The sequence below is a fragment of the Thermobia domestica genome, chromosome 14 (assembly GCF_964235325.1).
Source record: "Thermobia domestica chromosome 14, izTheDome1.hap1.1, whole genome shotgun sequence".
NCBI lineage: Eukaryota > Metazoa > Arthropoda > Insecta > Zygentoma > Lepismatidae > Thermobia > Thermobia domestica.
In genome coordinates, this window is record NC_137467.1 from 141,055,391 (window position 1) to 141,070,733 (window position 15,343).

Here is a 15,343-nt window from a genome sequence, read left to right on the forward strand (position 1 = left end):
CACCCCTGTCACTTAGCACTTCACCTCTCCTATCCATACTTACAATTCGATTTCAATTTCTCAGACAATTCTCTAATTGTGTGTTCAAATTTTGCCTTCAATTATTTTAGAGCAGACCGTTAACAACGCAACTAATTATAGGGTTCTAGGCATTCGAAAACCCAGTATTTTTATTTCACAGAATTTTCGGGCGTAACTTTTGGTGATAAAACTGATTTTCTGACTCCACTCAGCATTTTAACGCCTTCCTGGGTGATTTGATATTGAATGGCCCTGTTATTATTAGTAAAGGTACGAGGTTCGAACAAGAAATAAAAACAGGTCGTGTGGAAGAAAAAAGAGTAATATACAAAATTGTACTGATCTTTTTATACTCCTGTATGGACTTTTGTAGTTCCCAATATTTTGGACACTTTTAGCGAGTATCCATTTTCAAGGACTAAAAGAATATAAAAAGGTGAGTACAATTTTGTATAATATATTCCATACATTCTATCAATAAGGAAAGCTTATTTTATGGATGAAGAAGTAAGAAGAAAAAAAATACTTAAGACTTATGGAATATTTCTGTAGGGTATTGTTTTGGCGCACAAACATAGATATACGTAAGAGCGATGACAAATGGTTAGACGCTTTCGAAGTGTAGGTGTGGAGAAGAACAGGGGCGGACCAAGGCAAAATTTTCACCTGTGCAAAATGACTTTTTAGCGCCTCCTAGTCCTAGCCTATATTTTACATTTTATTACTGTGATTTTATATTTTAAATCCGTTTTTCAAGAAGTAAATTTAGTACTCAAACACATATTACAGGTATATTTAATACTTTAAAATATATATATGGTATCAATTAAATTGTATTTATTATTATTATTTATGTATTGATATGTATAAACAAAAATAATATAGTATTTATTGACTACTACTAATGGTGACATGATCATTGCTATGTTGTAAATTGTTTTGTTATATCAATAACATCAAGGGTCGTTCTACCATATATCCGATTATGTAACAATCTATTCTAATGACGTAAAATACCAATAGATACATTCCACATATGTTGAACGTGTTTTACGCGACGGAAAAAGGATTCAAAGGTAGTCATGTTTTTTTAATTTTTTTTTTTTTTCGTAGTGCCGCTTCTAACCCCTTCCTATGTTGTTGCAGAGTGGTACATTCGATTTCACAAACACTGTCAAAATGAATGATTTGGAAAGAACTGTACATAGCGAAATAATAATATCCCCTAGCAAAAAAATAGTACTTTCAGCAAAGGCCGACAATTTGGCGCGACGGTATCGTTACCAAGACATTAAAAGTAAGTGCTGTATATACTGTTCCCTCTCCACTACCACTTTAAAGGAGTAACATATATAAAATCCAATAACATTCATTGCCTGGGAAAAGTTCACAAAGAACATGGCCCGCTATAAACAATAACAATCCCCCCTCCACTCTTTTCTTTTACATGCCATGTCTCCATTTGTCGATACAAGCCCCTTAGTACTGTGAAGCTCTTTTCTTCCATGGTGGAATGGAAAAAGATGATGTAATTGACGCTATTTTACAAGAATATAAATTTAAAGTCAGTAGAAAACACGTTATAAAATTTACTCTTTGAGGCTCGTTTTGACGCCCCCAGTCGCCCGGCCCTTGGTCCGCCCCTGGAGAAGAATGGAGGAAAGTAGCTGGTAGAACAGAAAAGTGCTAAAGTGTTATAGTCTTTCATAACATATTTATATCGACTATTTAAGAGAAGAGAGAGATATGATATCCATAACTAATTATTTGATAATTACTGGTTTTGCTATATCTTTAATGTATTTTGGAAAACAGAATAATTTCTTTCTTGCGAACTAGTATAAGATGTAACAGTTAAGATTATATTATAAGATGCAGCTCCCTAATCTTCTTTCATTGTGCTTCTGTATATTGATGGAATATGCTTTCAAGCAATATACACTACCGGCCAAAAGTATTGCATCACCCATGGGAATGCTGTAAATACGTACAAGGTGTACCGATTTTTATGAAAATATGTTGGAATGTTATACATAAATTATCGTTAAGTCGTTCTGAAACGTTTCTAAATTTGTCACCATTAAAATAACTTCTCGCGATCAAAAATTAGTTCAAAATGTAGTGAGACCTCATCCTCACAGCAAAAAGAAAAGTTCTTGACAAGTAGGAAGATAATATGCTTTTAGCTGGTATAAATATTAACAGCAATACTTGTTTACATACAACATAAAATGTCATTGTAAGTACGAAACCAGCTGCAATTGTGCCTAGTTTTCTTTTCTGTCCGCCTTTCAGAGACCAGTGGTCATCAAGAGTTGTCAACTAAAATATACTAAATAAGTTATTGTTTGTCCGACACATATGAACAGTATGGCTAAATTCGTGAACTTAGTAAAGAACAAGGTGCTGTTATTGTGGAATTGTACACGTTAAAGTTTTCTACGTGACAGATTGCTGGAAGAGTGAACATATGTCAATCTACAGTTGTTCGCCTATTCAACGTTTCAACGAAACTCTGTCAAATGTTAATTGTCGATGACCTGAAAGATCGCGAATAACGTCAAAGAATGAAGATCAGTTTATTGTGGTCACAAGCAAACGTCAACGAACACTAACTGGCCCATAATTCGAGAAAAACTTAATGCTACCCGAGAAACAGTCATATCTGTTAAAACACTGAAACGCAGACTTTATCTGTATCTGTTAAAGCACGGTTCATCAAGGGGATGCATTGCAACAACACCACCAAAACTTTTGAGTAAACAAAACAAACGTAAACAATTGCAATGGGCTAAAGAACATAAGAATTGGTCAGTACAACAGTAGTATAAAGTGCTCTTTAGTGACGAAAGTAAATTCGAAATTTTTGGAACTAAACGCAGAAAGTTTGTTCGTCGACTTCCTGGAGAGCGCATGCTCGAACAATGCATTAATCCAAGTGTCAAACATGATGGTGGGTCTGTCGTGGTATGGGTTGTATCGCGGATGAAAATGTTGGTGATTTAATGAAAATTGAGAGAACTACGAAAAAAGATTATCATCGCATCAGTGGCGAAAGACAGTGGCAAAAGGCTTGTCGGCCAGGGATTTATTTTTCAACAAGACAATGATCCCAAGCACACATTTCATTTGTGCAAGTCGTACTTAGAAAAGAAAGAAAGACGAAAAGAATTGATAAACATGCAATGGCCACCGGAAAGCCCGGACTTAAATCTGATCGAGTTATTGTGGGATGAGTTAGGCAGAAACGTTCGAAAACGTCGACCAGTTAATAAAACACAGTTGTGGGTACATTTACAAACGTGTTGGAATGAACTTAAAGCCCAAACATTACGGAAATTACTCGCGAGGATGCTTAGGTTGTGTGCTGCTGTATTAAGAGCTATTGGTGGATATTTTTATGAATCCCAAATTTCAATGATTTCGTTTCACATTCTGACTCTTCTGTTTTGGTTTTGTGTTACCCTTTGTTGTTTTGTTTCACAAATATAAAATTGTTCTATTTGTGTTCATAATTATGTGCATTCATTTCGTTTTCTACTGATATCGGTAGTGATGCAATACTTTTGGCCGGTAGTGTATTACAATATGGAAGTTTCAAATAACACTTGTTCAAAGTCATATGATTTGATTTTGAGTTTCAAAATGCACTTTAAAAAGAAGAACGTAAATATATCTGTTTGATACAAGCTTGTGTGTATATCTGTTTGTGTGTTTTAACGAATTCACATAACAAATTAGACCAATCTATTGTTCAGTCTGGGTTGACGAATTTGAACAGTGAGCCCATTGATTTGTTAATGATTTTGAGAACTGTAGCTCTCAATTTGAACTACTTTTGAAAAGATATTATTATTCGCATAAAATACATGTACTTGTACATGTTATCGCACCATTGCGACAAATTCCATTTTATTCGTCATAGAACAGACTTTTTAATTCAATTCAGACCTCTATAGCTGTGGTGTATACCATAGTTCAATGACCTTTTCTATTACGAAATGTTAATCTCAGATCCTTTGGGTCCGCATTTGATTCATGGATTGGAATGCCTGATATAATACTTTTTTATAGTTGTGTAGTGACATTTACACAGACAAGATATACGAGACTTACTGTTAAAAGTCAAACACAAAACGAGAAAACATAGATATCATCAAAACAATCCAAAATTTCCTTTCAGAACAATAAAGCTGCACAAAGTTTGACACAAGCTAGATCGAACACTATATGAACCTAACTAAAGCTGTTCGAGAAATAATGAAAACAAAGTAAAATGGATATATCAAAATATTTATGTTTCAAAACCGTGTAATATCAGTGCAATGGCACCGCGTGCGTGGGTTTCCTCGGGGTTCTCCCGTTTCCTCCAATTTTCTTCATTCCACACTTTCATTCATTACTCATCATCACCGTCTCCTTTAGCCTAACCGGCATAATCGTGGGACGTAAAATTCAAAGATTTCATTTTCAGTGCAATGGCATTTAGAAGGTTAGCGAAAGAATTCGCAGTAGTGATTAGACTGAATTGTTATGAAATTTGCGTAGAGCGTACCGGTCGTTTCTGAAATATGTGTGAATTGATACATTTCAGCTTTACGTTTTAATAGGATCTTTATTATTATTATTATTATTATTATTATTATTATTATTTTATTTCTGGTAAAGTCTGTTTGTTTCCTGTTGCGACCAGTCCCTTATAAACAATGTGTATATCATATGTGGTAAAAATTTTGTCATTTCTTAACCAATATAATAGAAATACTTTTATGATTTGTATTCTTTGTAGAAAAGTAAAAGACGAATTTGAGGAAAATGAATTTCACAAATGGGCAACCAGAAGATGTTTCAACAGAAAATTCGAGATGAATTGGAAAGACCAGCTGCCGATTGTGGATCCAGTAGATGTATATAGTGAATATCTGAAAGATTTACCCAAACTCAGTGATGGTAAAACTGTAATATGGAACAGACTGAAAGAAAGAATGAAAGAAATGCAGAACTTCAGAAATAAGTGAAGATTTGCAGCACGCGTTTCGTCATTTTTTTCCCATTGTGATCAAGTTATTTTAACCAATAAAAAAATATGTAAACATTCGCTTTATTTGTTATATTTACGGAAGCCTATTATAATAAATGTGCTGTGAGCTTACCTAAAATAACAATATCTGGTAACTATGTACTCTTTCTAGAATAACGAATTCCTTCCTTGGATGACAATACTCTGTCCATTCCTACTCGCTTCTCGCTCTTTTATATATCTATATATAGATAGATATAGATATAGATAGATAGATAGATAGATAATTTATTTATTTATTACGAGGGTTAAATATAAATTGGTAGCAACATATACATAAGAGGAAAAAGAAAAAAGTGTGATCAAAATACATCTATTCACTTTCAATATAATAAATCAGATAAATTTATGCCCTTTCGTTTTTACGACGTTGAATATCAGTAGCAGAGCCGTTTTTATGCTCTTAAAACCTCGGAATTGTGCTTCTGGGTATCTGTTAGTTTTGTAATAAGATTATAGGGATTCATGCAGGGGCATAAATAAGGGCCCCCGTCATCATGGGGCCCCCAAATCGTAAACTGGGACGTGGAGAAGGGGCTCCACTCCACGCTGTCTGCGAGGGGTTCTCCAAGCCTTTAGTTACGCCACTGGATTCATGACTAGTGAATATTTGCAATATAATAAAATGTGTAGTTAGTTTACTGTCCTGAAATTATCCCATGTAACTAAAAGAGAAATGTGAAAATTTGTCAGTGAGTGATGATATAATAATTTAATGAATAAAACAATGGAAGGAGTGAAAAGAACCATGGGCACGATGTTGACCACCATAAGAACATGTGAAATGATGATGAACCAGGAAACCTCTGCACCAAAGGTGAACTTTACCCCACTGAGCCATCACATTTTCTTGGTGGTGCTAAAGTACCCCCTCTCGCCGTTGCAGGAGAAGCAGCGTGGCGAAGCTTATGTTGTGAGAAATGAAGGTAAGTGTTCTGCGTTTACAGTCTGGTATTAAAGAAAAAAGTGCCATTTTCTGGACCTCTTACGCCATTATCCAAAGAATTTCAGCATCCCTGGTTCTTGGCATAAATTATAGGAACTGGAAGACTGAATGTCGTCATTCATTGGACTGTTTCAGTTCGGGTCCGTACTCTCATCTTGTCCAGCGCGATTATCCCCAAGAAACGCTGGGCTTCTCTGTTATAATGTTCCAAACGCTTAGGAATTAAGGTACCACTAATATGGTTTTATACTCTTTTCGTAATGCACTTTTGCGGTAATGAAACTTTTTTTTTCCTATTGCAAAGCTATTCAAATAAATATAGATTCGTGCCCACGTAAAAACTGAATGCAGCACGGGAATAATTTAGCCGATGTGGCTTACTATTCACAATGGCATGCTTTTAATTTTATGTACGATGTTTTGTTTTTTTAGTATGCTTAACTCAAACGCTTCTCTTTTCACTTGTACAGTCCGCAGCAAAAAAGCAACATGAGTATATAAGTTTACTGTGAAACTACGCCTAACAGCCCAGGGAACATAACGTCTAAGTGGCACGAATCACGTCAGGACAAACCTCGGCGTCCTCCCGCGCACACTTATTTTGGAGCAAAAGACTTCGTCGTTTCACAATAAACTTACGTTCTCATGTTTCAGGTTTTTCTGCTGCAACTTGTACATAGACGAGAAAGTAATCATAAATAAAATTAAAATAAAGAATTTAAGTTCTACTTCCAGGTATCACTTTAATGCATAACGAGCTAATAACTATCGGAGATACTCGGACACGAATTCCTCGTGAGGGAGGATTGTTTCCCAAGAGCGAGGCGCCATACCATTTACAATTCCTAATTATTGGTAATGTGATATCGTTTAAAAGGAACGTTTTGGTTTCGAAAAAAAAATACAATTTCTTTGACTTCTATGAAATACACCTGGAAAAACAGTTCGATTGTTTAGATAAATTGCCATTCATATTCAAGAGCTAATAGATTCCATTCCATTACATCAGTATTTACGGGGAATACTGACTCTGATAAATTTATAGTATTCCCAATGAGCAATAACCAACATTCTTTTAGAAACAGTCTCCAGAGATCAGCAACACTCGTAAGTAATATTATGGCGAAGGAACAAGTAATATTATAATATGTAATAATTTAATTATGGTAATTAAACCTACGTTTCAAGCTTTCTCAAATATACAGAAATAAGTTTATCAAAAAATTTCATGCTACGGCACATTAACGTTAAAAAAAAAATCCTACTTTCATTATTCGATCATTATTAAATATAATAGATAAAAATAGTATTGTTTCCTTGTTGTTAACCATCGGAAAAAATATGTAAAATCCATATATTTAAATATGGGATTATCAGTTAAGGATCATCAACAAAGTCACTTAAAATGGAAAATATTTAGGTATGACAAAACGTGAACTGATTAGATTATACTTAGAAAAAATAGTGAAAATTTTAACGGTGAAAATTAAGAATTAAGAGCACGAAAAAAGAGAATTGATTCAATTAAAATGAATTCATTAAAATTAAATTGACAACTCTTACTAAATCTTAAATCCTATGGAACCCGGAAGTTCAATGCTGCGTTTACAAAAGCTCTCCATTGACTTCAGTCCTTAGTCAACTGGATCCAGTTTCTACTTTATATTTCCATTTCTGCGAGATCCATCTTAATATTGTCCTCCCATCTGCACCTAGGTTTCCCTAACGGTCGTTTTTCGATTGGGCTTCCAGTTAAAACTTGGAAAATGTTCCTACTTTTTTCCATTCTGGCTACATGACCTGCCCGCTTAAACCTTCTAGACTTGATGACCTTAACAATATTTGGTAAACGGTATACATTATGCAATTCCTCGTTATGAAGTTTCCGCAATTTCCGTTCCTCTCCGGTCTGAATATTCGTCTACGGATCTTGTTCTCAAATACTTTTAGTCTACAGAATTCCCTCAGAGTAAGCGACCGTGTATCGCAACCATACAGCACAACAGGCATGATTATCGTTTTATATATTTTAAGCTTTAAATTCCTCGACAAGATTCGCGACGACAAGACACTTTAAACTGAATAATAATATGAATTCCCTGTGTTTTTTAGTCGACATTTAATTTCTTCGTGAATATGGTTTTGGTTTGTTAATATTGATCCTAGATATTTGAAAGACTTGTCGAAAGTATTATTTGATATTTTAACGTATTCATAATTTGCAGCATTACGATCCCGACGAACTTCCCATGTATTTAGTTTTCTTTGTATTTCTTTCTATTCTTCTATCATCCCCTATTATATTTACATCATCAGATGCCATAACCTGGTGAATACCATTTAGCTCTAGGCCCTGGGTGCTGTCTTTCATTCATTTTCTTTATAGCGTACTCAAGAACAAAGTTGAATAATAATTGCGACAACGCATCTCCTTATTTCAGGATATTGCCAACGTGAAAGCTTGTGGACAAGAATTTTCCCACTCTGACTTTACTTTGGGATTCATTTAAACATATCTTATTTAATCTAATTAACTTTTTCGATATTCCGAAGTTGTGCCATGTTCCTCTCCTCACCGAGTCGTAGGCCTTTCTAAAATCAGTAAATAATTGATGTACCGAGATATTGTATTCCCATTTCTTTTCGAGTATTTGCCGAATGGTAAATATCTGATCGATAGTTGATAGATTTTGCCTAAATCCACACTGATAATATCCAATAATTTCATCTGCATATCGTGTTGATCTTGCTAATATAATGTTTGAGAGGATTTTATATGATGTTGACAGAAGAGAAATGTCTAGATAATTATTACAATCAGTTTTCTCTCTTTTCTTGTAAATGGGAACAATGATAGATTCTTTCCGCTCTTGTGACAATTCTTCCTTGTTCCAGATAAGGAGAATGAGTTTTGTATCTTGTTCCACAATTTTTCCCCTCCAGCTAAAATTAACTCAGCCGGAATTTCGTCTACACCCGGAGTTTTTTAAAGCGATTTCTGCTTCTGTTCAGTTAGGCTCTGGAACGCGGTACTGCTGTGTGCATTTCCCTTTCTTCACGAAAATCAGTTTTTGGCTGCGTGTTAAATAAATCGTCGAAGAAATCTTTTCATCTATTCAAGATGCCATCTGTATCATTGAGAAATTATTCCGCTTTCTTTATTATATAAACGCAAGGTCGATACCCTTTCTTAAATTCGTCGGTGCCCTTATACATGTCTCGAATGTTTGTTTTTACTATTATTTTCAAGTTCATTAATTTTAGCTTTCAAAAAGTCGCGTGTCTCACTGAACCAGATGTTATTATATTGTAGTCCTGAAAGTGGTAAATTTTTTGTAATGTTTGTATGAATCTATGCCTAGAGTTTTAAAGAGAATTTAAGGATAACTGCAGTTCTGTCATCGAGGAAGGTTTCTCTATAGGTTAGACTTATTGTTATTTAAGCAAGCCATAATACTTCTATCCTGATTAATCCATGAAGGTGAAAGACTTGGATGGGATTCTTCGATCCATAGATTTGATACGAATGAGTTGTGTAATGAAGGTTCAAATTCAGTGCCGTGCCGTAGGGGGGAGGAGGGATGACGGCGCCGAAGAAAGGGGTCGCAAAATTCGGGAGTAAAAATTACTTGGAATATTATTAGTATGTACGTAAATCATCTTCCTGCTTTAGGAAATGGTCCTATAATGTTACTCATGTTAGGAAAATACATGTGCACATATCGCTTGTTTGTTTCAGGAGTAATATAACTCAAAAATCTCACTTATTGACTTATGGGCAGAAAATGAAAGCTCTTTTGGTGTGTATCTCTGGTAAAAATTTCACAGATGTGCTTCCAAAACTGGGTGCCAGAGAGTACTTTGTATCGTTCTTGCGCCAAGTGTTTTTCAATACGTTTCAAAACTTTCAATGTTTCTCGTGAGAAGTTAGGAATTTTGAATTATATCATTCTAGAAATAAACAGGCGATATATAAAATGGAAGAAAAAAAGTAATAAAAAGTTCAAATCAAGGAAAATCAGGGTTTATTTTTAAAAAATTTTCTTAGTTTCACAACAACCATGGTGGCGCTTCGACGCTGGTCAGTCGCCTTCACCCATATGTATAGGGGCGCCGTCGTATACTCTCGCCCTGGGCGCTGATTTTCTACGGCACGGCACTGTTCAAATTTTTAGTTTTATTTAATTTTTGATTGATAAATTTCCAAACTTTTGTCTTTGGTGTTCGAAGTTATAAATTGTTATAGAATTTTCTCCAAGTATCCCTTTTGACTTTTATCACCATGTTTCTTTGCATCTTAAGCATTTTGTATTTATTAAAATCATCTTTATTTTTTTGACTTAGCAAAATATTTAAAGCTTTTTGTGCTACGGTAAATTAGTAGCTTCTGACAATCCAGATTGAACCAGACAGTTTATAGATATGTTTTTATCATAATAATTAGTTTTTCCAAATTCAACACTATTACTTATGATGTTATTTAAGTCACATATTTTTAATGTAATACAGGTTATTCCTTGAATTTTTTCTGATGATTTATCTGGATAAGATGATAAGTTAATATTATTATAGACTTTATTTAGTTTGCTTTTAAAGAGAGAATGAGGTTTAATTATGTTTGTGTTAAATTAATTGTATATAGGATGCGTTGTTATTATTACTATTGACAAATGATCACTGCCGCATGGATCATAATAAACTTTCCATGAGGATTGTATAAAATTTGAAATTTTAGTTATAATAATATCTGGCTCACTATTGCATCCGGTGTAATTCTTGTCCGTGTCATCATTTAAAAGAGGAAATGATTTCTTAGCTAGTGCATTGACTACGATTTTCCCAGCTTTATTCGAATTAATACTGCTGTAAATCACTGATTGAGTATTACAATCTCCAATAATATAGTCAAAGTCATTTTTTTCATTCAAAATTTCAATCCAAAAATGTATTTAGATATTATTGAAGTAAAAATATAAATGTTTAAAAAATTTGTGTCTTCTATTCCAAACATATAGAATTGCATTTCAGGAAAAAATGTTTGAATTATGTATCTTCAGTGGTTTATATTCTGTATCTTCATGAATGCATCTAGTTAACCCTCCGTAACCATCTTTTAAATGTTATATTGTTTGGTCATTTTTAAGTTTTATTAGAATTTTAGATTTGCCCCAGGTTTCTTGTAGTAAGACAAAATTAGGCTAGAAGCAATTTATTAGATGTATGAACGCATGATATTTCTGGTAAATCTTTGGCAATTCCACTGTAAATTAGTTAGTTTTTCCCTTTTTCTATTATCCATAGTCCAGAAGAGAAATAAGGAAAGGATAAAACCAAATAAATATGAAAATCGTTAATTTAAATAAATATCCTTTACGCTTTGACCGTTCTAAGAGTAATTAAATCAACTTCACGACAGAGTACTTCGATTTGTTGAAAAAAATGCTGAGAATCGATTTGTCATTTGGTCTAATATCAGCAGTATACAGGGTATTTCAAAACAACACCGACAACGTTTGGGAGGTGATTCCTGACACCAGGATAAGACAAAAAGTATAGACCAACCTGGGTGCAGGAATCCGTCGTTTGGGAGTTATAGGCTGCCAAAAACATGAAAAAAAAATGAAATTTAAAGGTCCATAGCTCCAATACTATGGAACCTACCGTAGCCGGGTCAAGACTTCACTTAGGAACTTGTATGAACCCTATCCAAATATCCATATTTCAAAATTCTGCGGTACTTCCGTAACAGTTTCTATAGAGGTACTTGGTGAGTACCTCAAATTATATGCCCGTAGCCAAACTTCTCTACAAACACCGTGCTCGTGGGTTTTCTCGGGGTTCTCCCGTTTCCTCCCACTTTCTTCATTCCACCATTTCACTCATCTCTCATTATCACCGTCTCCTTTAGCCTAACCGGCATAACCGTGGGACGTTAAACTTAAAGATTTTTTCCAAACTTCCCTATTAGAATTGTTGCGTGAATATTGCAGGATTATGAAACATGTAGTTTTGGATAGGGTACATACTAGTTCCTAAGTGAAGTCTTGACCCGACTACAGTAAGTTCCATAGTATTGGAGCTATAGACCTTTAAAGTTCATTTTTTCATAATTTCGGCAGCCTATAACTCCGAAAGGAAGCATTTGTGTACTCAGGTGGTCTATATTTGTTGTCTTATCTTGGTGTCAGGAATCACCTCCCAAACGTTGTCGGTGTTGTTTTGAAACACCTTGTATACTGTTACAATATACAAGTAGCAGATTGTATATTGTAGTTTAATTTCTGCTAAACACGCACTCTGAACAGTGACACACATACTCCTTTTGTAATTTTGCTAACAGAATTTTGTAATTTCTAGATAACTGAAAGAAAATATATTTCTTAACACTTCTGGGACCGCCACAGCTTACCCCTCGCAAGGCAATCCTAAATTTTGAAACGTAAAATGTCACCTGCAGCGATATCGTTTCTTAAAAATTACCGCTTAATTTTGAATTGTTTTACTGTTTATATATACAATTGTAAGCAGTAAGGACCCATTTGTAAATAAACCTTTAACCTACTTGGCAAAGTGTTCGTATGGGTTATAAATAGTAGCTGTACTTTATAAGCAACTGCTTTCTTCATCAAGCTAAGCGAAGTTCAGGTGTCAGGTAGTTATTTCAATCCATCATTTGCTTAATATTCTATCTTCTTCTAAGCACAAAAAGGTTGTTTAGAAAAAAAAAAAAAAAAAAACCGTACAAATAAGTCACTATAACTTCAATGCTCACATGTCTACTTGTTAATAATTTCACTAGTCCTTCTGAAGTGCCTATACTCAGAAAAAAATATTTCTCCATTTTGGATAACTGAACTGCTACACATTTTGAATATCTGATATATTTCCACTAAAATAAACACATACAACACTAGGAACCATATACATAACACCACAAACCAAATCTTGTCTTGTCTTCTTCACCATTAATGATGTTTTAATAGGAGCATCAGTTATATAAGCCAAGTATGCTAAAAATGTGTATATTTTGAATTACTTGTTCAGAAATTGTATTATTGGTATTGAAATTATAAAGAAATTTACAAATGGCGAAAGCCGCCATTTGCAATTGTTGGCCGACTTTCCAGTCGAATTGCCTGACATATATAGAAGAAAATGTATAAGAATAAAAATTGTCATTGTGAAAATTCAAGTTCATAAAAACAGTTTGTCGAAGTCAATAAAATAAATGTATAGTCGCAATAGGGTGTAATAATAGTCTAAGTAAGGTATAATTGTAGTCAAGACCGTGAAGGAGTTCCAAGGTTCATACCTAGTTGGTCAGGGTATGAAAATTGGTAAAAGTGAAAAATAAATAAAATGAAGGCGTGTAAAATAATTGTAGATGGATGTAGGTGTTTTCACGAGTATTTGTAGATGTGTAAAATAAGTGTACAATGAAAAAAGTTCCTCTTCCGCATCTCACTTTCAGAGATGTTGACACTATCACATGCACCGCAAAACTCCCCAATCAAATCGTAGTTCGTTTCAATTCACAGACTACGTAATTACAGAACTCTTGTCAGATCCTTATATTTTTCTCCTCTTTTCAGTAGTTACACTTCCAAAGAGGAGCTCCCTCGTGGCTGTATAGTTGCGTAAGCCTCTTTGGCGCAGGAGACCCGGGTTCGATTTCCGGTGGCTCATGTGGTTTGGACCCAACGGTAAGCTGTAGGTCTATGTCTCATATACCCTCGCTGCTGAAAGGGACGTTAAACTTCAGTTTACTCACCCAACAAATCCAAAAGAAAATTCTGATAAAGCCATGAACAGTTTTGCTGAAAAAGTAACTATGATGTTAAAATATCGAAAATTATTGTTTTTAAAATACAATTTTTTAACACGAAATCCCATTCTTTACCCAAATCTTCCTTACCCGTTATTAATGAAAGTATGATTCATTAACACTTCTTTCAAAATGGAAAGTAGTCTTACTTAAAATTTTAGACATCCTTAATACTATGCTTAGACAAATCTGACATTAAAGGTTCTTCTTCCTAATATGTTCTTTAATTCTCATCCTAATGTCCTAATGTTAAGCTTAGTCATACCAATAAATAAATTCACTCACTCACTGACTATAGCCTACGGAATCCTGGAGTTCAATACCGCATTCAAAAATTTCTCCACTGACGTGTCCGAATATTCGCCTCAGGACTCTGTTCTCAAATACTTTCAGACTGCGTTCTTCCCTCAAAGTAAGCGACTATGTTTCGCAGCCATACAGTAGATCAGGCATAATTATATATTTATAATTTTATATGTTTTAAGATTTACAAATTTCTTTGACAGAATTCACGAAGACAAAAGATTTTGTACTGAATAATAACACAAGTCCCCTGCTTTCAATCGACATTTCATTTTTTCGTGGATATGGTTTTGGTCGGTCTGTTAATGTAGATCCTAAATGTTTAAAAGTATCCACTTTGTCGAAAGTATTTGATATTATAACGTATCCACAATTTGCAATATTACGTCACGGTGAATTTTTATGTATTTAATTTTTTCTGCATTTCTAAACTAATGTCCCAGTAGATGTCTATTAAAACCTCTGCGTTTATTTCTTTTGTTCTCATATCATCGTCTATCAGTTTTACATCAGCATAAGCTATTCAGCTCTAGACCCTGTCTGCTGTCTTTGATTTTCCTTATGGCGTATTCTAGAACAAAACTGAATAATAATGGCGACAACGCATCTCCCTGTTTAAGGTCATTCTCGACTTGAAAGCTCGTTGACACGCATTTTCCTACTCGAATTTGACTTTGGGATTAATTAAACACATCTCAATTTAACTAATCCTTTGAGTATACCGAATTCGTTACGAATGTTGTACAATGCTTCTCTTTTAACAGAGTCGTAGACCTTCGTGAAATCAATAAATAAGTAATACCAATACAAATATTATCACACTTGCAGTTCACTTCATAGATTTTTGAATGTGAAAACTTGCACAAAATAGTTCTTGTAACCAGTAAAAGTGTTTTCGGTATTTCAAATCTAATTAACTTATCAAACTTAAATTTACTTCTTTTTTAATTTATTTTAAACATACTATAAGCCACGCCATACCGGTAATGAAATCCATTTACCATCAGGTTTTAAAGTTATTTTATATACATACACATAAAGGATTTTCCATCAAGAATGATACGATTTGGAGATGACCTGGCAACCATGGCGAATGTGCTGTGACAGATCATTGTGGATAAATGCACACTTCAAGGGCGTTTGGTTATTATCCAAAAGTTTTATGAAC